This window comes from Giraffa tippelskirchi, chromosome 8 (genome assembly GCF_054371585.1).
Source record: "Giraffa tippelskirchi isolate mGirTip1 chromosome 8, T2T-mGirTip1v1.2.pri, whole genome shotgun sequence".
In the NCBI taxonomy this organism is placed as follows: domain Eukaryota; kingdom Metazoa; phylum Chordata; class Mammalia; order Artiodactyla; family Giraffidae; genus Giraffa; species Giraffa tippelskirchi.
The window spans coordinates 110,008,352-110,016,174 of record NC_137282.1 but is presented as its reverse complement, the minus strand read 5'-3'; the positions used below and the strand labels follow the sequence as shown (position 1 = coordinate 110,016,174).

General features: G+C 47.4%; 1 non-coding gene across 1 annotated transcript; it reads right to left on the bottom strand.

Moving 5' to 3' along the window:
- Positions 1–7,093: 7,093 nt before the first annotated feature.
- LOC145519263 (U6 spliceosomal RNA) lies at positions 7,094–7,196 on the bottom strand. The gene has a single exon (XR_014063679.1). It is a non-coding gene; the product is annotated as a U6 spliceosomal RNA (small nuclear RNA).
- Positions 7,197–7,823: the final 627 nt, after the last annotated feature.

The following is a 7,823-nucleotide window of genomic DNA, read 5'->3' as shown; positions in this document are numbered from 1 at the left end:
TGATCAGATTGCATTTCGAGGTGATATTTGGCTTAGGATCTCTAGAGCTTTTTAGGTATTTTATTTCTGTATGTATTTGAACTAGTCCTGTCTCATCTTGCACTTGATAAGTTTTCTTTTTTTGTGATAGGTAAATTTAGTTTCTGCTTCTGTGATCCAATTTCATATTTTATACATCTGCTCATTTACACTTTCTGCAGGTACTCCTGGACTGTGATGCTCTGCAGGCCTCCTTTCACAAGAACCGCTGCCCAACTTCCTCCTTTCTCAAGGCAGAGCCAAGGAGAAGTCCTCCTCTAGTAAACTCTTTAACCTCTTGTTAAATTGTTCACGATTAATTCATGCTACAGCAGTCCTTTCTCTTTATGACCATTACTGCTATGAATTAGGAGGTTTAGATCTCTTTTTCAGTCAACATCATTTAAAAATTACTAATATCACCCAGTATTGTTGCAGACATCTGTACAATCCTAGGTTGTTCACTATGCACCATCATTTGTCCGTTTTCAAACTTGATTCAACTTAATCTTTCATAGGGTTTCCTCGATAGTCATCAGTGGTTTTGCAATGACTCGAATTCAAGTATGTCGTTGCTTCAATAAATGCTTTCGACTAGACTCAATAACTACTTCAGTGAAGCTAAAAACGAGTCTCAAGTATTGGGAGGAAGAACGACAGGGAGGAAGGAAAACTTAGCACGTTGGAAGGATGTACTGAAGTAGACGTGTTGTATGAATCCAGCTGTGTTGTTAGTGTTTACGACAGAACCTCTGAGCTTGGCTTTCCTGTCTCAAGACTGGGATATTTCCCGCTATTTTCCCTTTTGTTGCTCGGATAGGAAGGGGGGTGCGTTCCTCTTTTCACTCAGCCCAAACATAACACACGAAAAACAAAACAAAACATAATACACGAAGCCTCCCGTGCTTTGGGGGAACATGTGGTTGTGTTCTAAGCGCCATCTGCAGAAAGATGTCCTGGGAAAGCTTCCTCCCCAGAAAAGAGAAACGTCTCCGGAGCGAGTGATCTCCGGCGCGCAGATTCAATAAGCCCAACCGCACTTGGCTGCGTCACAAACCTAATACGGCAGCCCGTATTGTTGCTCGGGAAGTCTCCAGCCAAACCGAGTTCTTGTAAAAATAAATACTCATCAGCAAATATTTTGATTAGTTAAAAATGTTCGAAATGGCGACCCCACCCCCCACCCCGCTCCCCTGCTCTCCCCCACGGCGCGAGCGCGGAGCACAGGCTCCCTCGCCCCCCGCCCCGCCCCGCGCCGGTCCTCGCCCGCCCGGCGCTCGCCCGGCCTCCGGGGCGCACGGAGCCTAGGGCCCGCGGGGCGCGGGCGGCGGGCAGCAGGCGGCCTCGGCCTCCCCGGGGCCCGCGGGCGCGGCCGGCTCCGGGCTGCCGCCACCTCGCTACACTTACTTGCCTTAAGCTCTTTATTAACTCCCCCGGAGCAGCGCGGCTGCGGCCGCGCCTCCTGCGCCCCGGTGGTCTGGCTCCTCCGCGCGGCGCACATGCTAAACAGATTAACGTGCCTTGGCTGACCCACGCTTCGCAACCCGCGGATTGGGTTTCTGCCGCTCCATGTGGAAATTAACCTATCTGTACCCGTGGTCAGCTGCGCCCGGCCGCTCCCGCGCCGCCCGGGCAATCCAAACAAACCCGGCCGCGGGCTCCCTTTGTTACTCTTGGCTCCCCTCCCCCCACTCCCGGCCAAATATTTATTGGAAAAGAGGTTCTTCTCTTTGGCCGAAGGTCGGGCACATTTCTGAGAGCTCTTTATTTGTAAATGATTTTTGGCAGGGCCAGGCACCCTTAGGAGGGGGTGGCAGGGAACCCAAACTCCATGCCTGGAGGGTTTCTGGCCCTGCGCAGGCAGGGAGGTGTTTATGTTTGCACAGGGCACCCTAGTCCTGGTCATTAAAAATACATGCACTGTCTATATTTTGCTTTTATAACAGACCCTCTGTTTAATATGGTTGTTTGCTTTGTTCTAGGGCAAGTTTATGCCCTCATCTCCCATCTCCGCCTCCCATTCACACCCAAGAAGCAAAGTGAGGCGATTCTTCTAGGCTTTTTTTCCTACTTAGAAGAGCTGAGAAGTCAAACTCAGGCTAATGGGTACCAACCCGCCTGAAGTTAAATCCAAAGCATGCGTTCATGCTAAGCCGCTCAGACTCTTTGCAACCCTATGGACAGTAGCCCACCAGGCTCCTCTGTTCACGGGATTCTCCAGGCAAGAATACTGGAGTGGGTTGCCATGCCCTCCTCCAGGGGATCTGCCCTAACCAGGGATCGAACCCGCGTTCTTATGTCTCCTTCATTGGCAGGCGGATTCTTTACCGCTAGCACCACATGGGAAGCCCAAATAGAAAGCATAGCAGCATCTGTCTTGGAAATGGCTGCCTCTTCCACCAGTTTGCTCTCACTGAGGACTACTAATGGACCTCTGGTCTACTTGGTAAGCATTATCCTCCTTAATCCTACTATTTTATAATTACATACGCACAGTTTAGCTTTCATTAAATATACACTGGAAGTGTCTGTCAGTTGGCAGGGACTCTATAGTGAATACTGCTGCCAGGACGGTGGAGATGGATCTTCATATTCCTTTCCATCTTGTTGGTCATGAAATGTCTCCATTATTTGGGAACCACAAGTGGCTATTTTCTGGGACCATTGCTACTGGAGATTCAAACATGTTGCCTGGTCCTGTTAATCAGCCCTGGCCGTCTGATTTGACCCGCTGTGCCGTGGTTCCTCGCTAACATCTAGCAGTGTTGCATCACATTGCGGGGGTGGTTTGGGCGGATCCTTGAGTGTTGTTTCTCAAGGCCTGTGGCAGCTATCCATCCTACTTGCATTTATTTTCCAGTCAGCCCTTCCTGCAGTGCCCTTCGCCATCTTGGCATCGGTAAACTATGCGAGACCCTAACTGTGCAATGGTTCCATCCACATGGCAGGGCCATAATGGTCCCATAGTCAGTGAGGAGTTGGGCACTGCTGCCCCTCAGCAGCTCAGTGTTTGCCAGCCCACTGAGTGACATGCGGACTCTGCTGATTCATTCTGTCCTTTCAAGTCATGTATTTCTTGGATAGACGGCACGTTCCTGAGGTAAAAATTTTCAGAGCTGCAAGCTTCCAGAAAAACAATCAGGAACCTACTGGCCACACATTTCAGGGGTTTCAGTCTGACGCTGAGAAGATGAACTAGAATTGGCGCCGATAATATGCCCACAGCAAGGAACTCCATTGAAACTGAGCTAAAAATAAATGTGCTGAGGATGAGGGAAGTGATGGTCCCTCCTCCCCACAATAGGGATGGCCATGAGAAACCTGCTAACCACTGAGCTTGAAAAGAAATTAGGCTTAAGGTTCAAGGCAACACAAGGCATAAGTCAGTCAAGAGCTGGAGGCTCTTTTTTCTTCTGGTTATGGATAACATCTCAGAATTCCTTCCAGCTTTGCAACTGCAGGGTTTAATCAGAGAGTATTTCTCTGCATTCCTCACAGGGCAGCTGGCATCTTGATTTCTGGTGATCCCATTTTTTTTTTTTGTCTTCATCCGCACCTATACTCGATATTGTCCATATGGATCACGTGTGGGGGAACACACAAATTACAGCAGCTTTTGTCTTTTGTCGTGAAGGGCTGACAGGGCAATAAACACATGCAGCCTCCCTCCTCCAGGAATTCCTCATCCTCCCTGTGTGGCTCTAGCCCTGTGGATAATATCATTACAGGACTAAACAAATAAACAGTCGATCCGAATCAACCGGGAGGCACTGGGGACTACACAGTTCCTCTCTGCAGAGATGATACAAGTAAATTTACACTCACAGCTTGGAAGTGCTCCAGCGGCTATGAATAGCCGTTCAGTTCTGTCAGGCTGGGGAGGCGCTGGGGCTCTGGGCTGACCCCCTAGCTCTGTCTTTGCTTCAATCAATGTGAGCTTTCAGGGTTCTGTTTTCCTTACTATCCTCAACTGGGAACATCAAGGACCAGTAACACTTTTTATGAACCCTGAGCTCAAAGATGAAGCTTTTACTACAAAGTTAACATATTAAACCCAATGACATGGATGAAAGGTTAATACACTTCTGCCAGCCCAGAGCTTCCCCTTCGAAGGTGATTTCCTGTGTTCAGGCTGTCGCTGCCATCAGCTCTGCCACAGCCCCAACCAACAAGCATGGATTCAGAAGATGGATACATCATGCAACATCAGCAGCAGAACAGAAACTGACTGTTCTCGGGAAAAACGGTGAATACTTATTCTCATCCTCACCCACAAATTCATTAATATCATTGTTTAATAGAAAAGGATCAGTTACAATGCTACTGTGAATACCACATGAACTTTTATTTTCCCAAGTTGAAAAATGTAGCTTTCTCGTTTCCTATCTTTAGACATGTGTCAGCAGTTCCTGGGGTGTGCAGGCCTCTTTTTATGCCTCTTTTGGTGAGTGGAGACTTTCTTTTTTAACCATTACTTTTCCTGAAATGATATAATAGTTTTATGTGTTTTTTTAAAGATAGAAAAGATATATCCTCAAAGAGTGGTCCCCAACCTCTGAGAAAGAACCTGCCTGTCAATGCAGGAGGCTGAGACGTGGGGTTTGATCCCTAGATCAGGAAGATCTCTTGGAGGAGGGCATGGCAACACACTCTAGTATTCTTATGTGGAGAATCCCATGGACAGAGGAGCCTGGCCAGCTACATACAGTCCATAGGATTGCAAGAGCTGGATATGACTGAAGTGACTTAGCACACAACCTCCGAGATGTAATGCCTGATGATCTGAGATGGAGCTGATGTAATAATAATAGAAATAAAGTGCACAGTAAATGTAATGTGCTTAAATCATCCTGAAACCACTCCCATCCCAATCAATGGAAAAATTGTCTTCCACGAAACTGGTCCCTGGTGCCAAAAAGATTGAGGACTGCTGCCCTAAAACATTAGCAGTCGTGGCGAGATTACATTTTTAAAAATTTATGTATATTTCTCTGCTTTTTCTCCTGTCACATTGCCCCAAGTTTGGTTCAAGAAGTGTAGGTATTTTTAGAGAGAGATAAAATTAGTATTTAACAAGGTTATTCTTAAGCAATATTGGTTCTCTTGAGATACGCACTAATTTCAGTTCAGCATACTCAGCAAAGGTACCAAGTTACTGTCTGGTTTATCTGTTCAAAATCTTCAGGCATTCAGAGGGTCTGCCTGCATTTATTCAGGGAGGTGAAGGTGGGCCGATGGAGGAAAAACGCAAATAAAACAGAGAAAAAAAAAAGTCACACACACACCTATGAATAAGATAGCGTTACTTTCAACAGGTGCTTTCTGGCATTTATGACCCATGCCGGAAAACAACTCCGTCTTCTTCCAACGCCAAGGGACTTGAGCAGGGGAGCCCACGATAGGTCATCATCTGCTCTTACGTCTTAAACTGTGAAGGTTCAGGGTGAACACAGGTGTGGTGCAGCATCTGGGAACCGACAAGAGGCTCGCCAGCCTCTGAGGGCAGGGGAGGGACAGCGGGCCCCAGGTGAGAGCAGCCTCGCACAGCTCCTCGGAGGTCGCCATTCTAGAGAAAGCAGGCGGAGAGGAGAGGAATGCTGAGCGATGAGGGCAGCAAGTCCAGACCTGGGTGTTTGGTAATTTGGGTTCCAGGGACATCCCTGCCATGGAATGGCTGTGAGAGCCTGGGAAAGTTCCTGAACGTTCTTTAGGCCTCAGCTCCCTTCTTTCAAAATGAAGAGGTTGGTCTGCTGATCCCAAGTCGGTGTGTGTCAGCTCCTGTCTCGTAGCGTGAGGACTCTTCAACATGTGGTTGAAGAGCTTTAGTGAACAGACTTGTCTAGTCATGAAGAGACTTGACATTTTCCTGAGAGAAAGGCCCTAAGGTGCCCCCGATGTGGGTGGGGCAGATAACCAGAGCCCCAAAGCCTGCCATGACATCCCCAACAACATGAAGAAAGTATGGCCCTCAGATCCAAAACCGGGATTAAGTGAGAAGACTTTGGGTTGCTCTGATCATTTGTGTGAGGCAAAGGTTTAAATTCTCACCCAAGAGACATCACACTGAGCCCCAGGATGTGCCAGGTACTGCGTTGGGCAAGGGGGCAACAAGGAAGAACAGACTCCACCCTCTGCTCACAGTGGATGATTGTGGACCACCACCCCCCAAGCCTCCACCTCAAGTGCCTGACTTAGGAGACGAGTGACTTCTGGGTACTCTTTATTTGTTTTTATTTGTTTATTTGTTTTTGGCTGTGCTGAGTCTTTGTTGCTGCGTGGGCTTTTCTCTAGTTGCAGCGAGCGGGGGCTCCTCTTGACTGCAGTGTGCAGGCTTCTCATTGCAGTAGCTTCTCCAGCTGCGGAGCGCCAGCTCTAGGGTGATCAGGCTTCAGTAGCTGTGAATCCCTGGCTCTAGAGCATGGGCTCAATAGTGGCGCATGGGCTTACTTGCTCCGTGGCATGTGGGATCTTCCTGGACTGGGGATTGAACCTGAGTCTCTTGCATTGGCAGGTGGATTCTTTACCACTAAGCCACCAGGGAGGCCCCTGGTTAGTCTTTAGAAACTCCAGTTTGGTAGGGAAGGGCCAGCTCCTGGAAGTTAGAAATCAAGCTGTGGCCTGAGGCCACCTGGTAGATCTCCAGGGAGCAGGGAAGGAAGGTGTTTCTGACAGGGCTAGAGTCCTTCCATTGCTGTCGACATTGACTCAGAGTTCTCTCTATACCCTGAGAGCCTAGTGACTATCATTGTGTTGCCTATATTTTCTTTTGGTTTCCCATCATATTCAGCTAAGTCAGTTTTGAATGCCAGCCTGTCTTACCTGCGTGAAGAGACACTCAAGAAAGGGGGTTTACTTGTGCACAGGCTGAACTGAGGAGGAACTAGGTGTTCCAGGAGGCCAAGCATGGCAAAGGCAGGAGAAATATAACTCTGGAAATATCTGAGATTTGGTGATAGAGATAGAAAATAAGATTCACTTGAACAGTCATTTTTCTCACCTGGAGAAATCTCCTTCCAGAAAAATCTCTCAGTTTACACTATGTTTAATAATCTGCATTAAAAAAAAATATATATATATATATATGGAACCCTTCACAAATCTGCATGTCATCCTTGGGCAGGGGCCATGCTAGCCTTCCCTGTATCACTCCAATTTTAGTATATTTGTTGCAGAAGCAAGCACAAAACCTGCATTTTTAATCAGCCCCTCCCAAAGTTGGATTGGGTTAAATGGTCCTTAAATCACGCTTTGAGAACTGATGGGATGGATGACTGAATAGGATGGATTCTTAAGGGATTCACTGAGCTTTCTTTTTCTGATACACCTTATAAAGACATTTTGCTTTATTTCATTTAAACACATAAGAGATTATTATTTGTTTAGGGGAATGTACCAGATTGAATAGTGTTCCTCTCACATTCATGACCTTCCAAATCAGCTAGCACCTTGATCTTGGCCTTCTAGCTCTTATAGACAGAACTATGAGAAAAAAAATGACTGTTGCTTAAGCCATACAGTTATCATATTTTGTTATAGCAGTCCAGGCAGATTAATAAAACTTGTCCTTGTAAGAACAGGAGGAGAGACACAGGGAGAAGGCCATGTGACAACAGAGGCAGAGGTTGGAGTGATACAATTACAAGCCAAGTAATACAAGGATTACCAGTGGCCACCAAGGTGGCGCTAGTGGTAAAGGACCTGTCTGCAGGGGATATAAGAGACGCGGGTTTGATCCCTGGGTTGGGAAGATCCCCTGGAGGACACGGCAACCCACTCCAGTATTCTTACCTGGAGAATCCCATGGA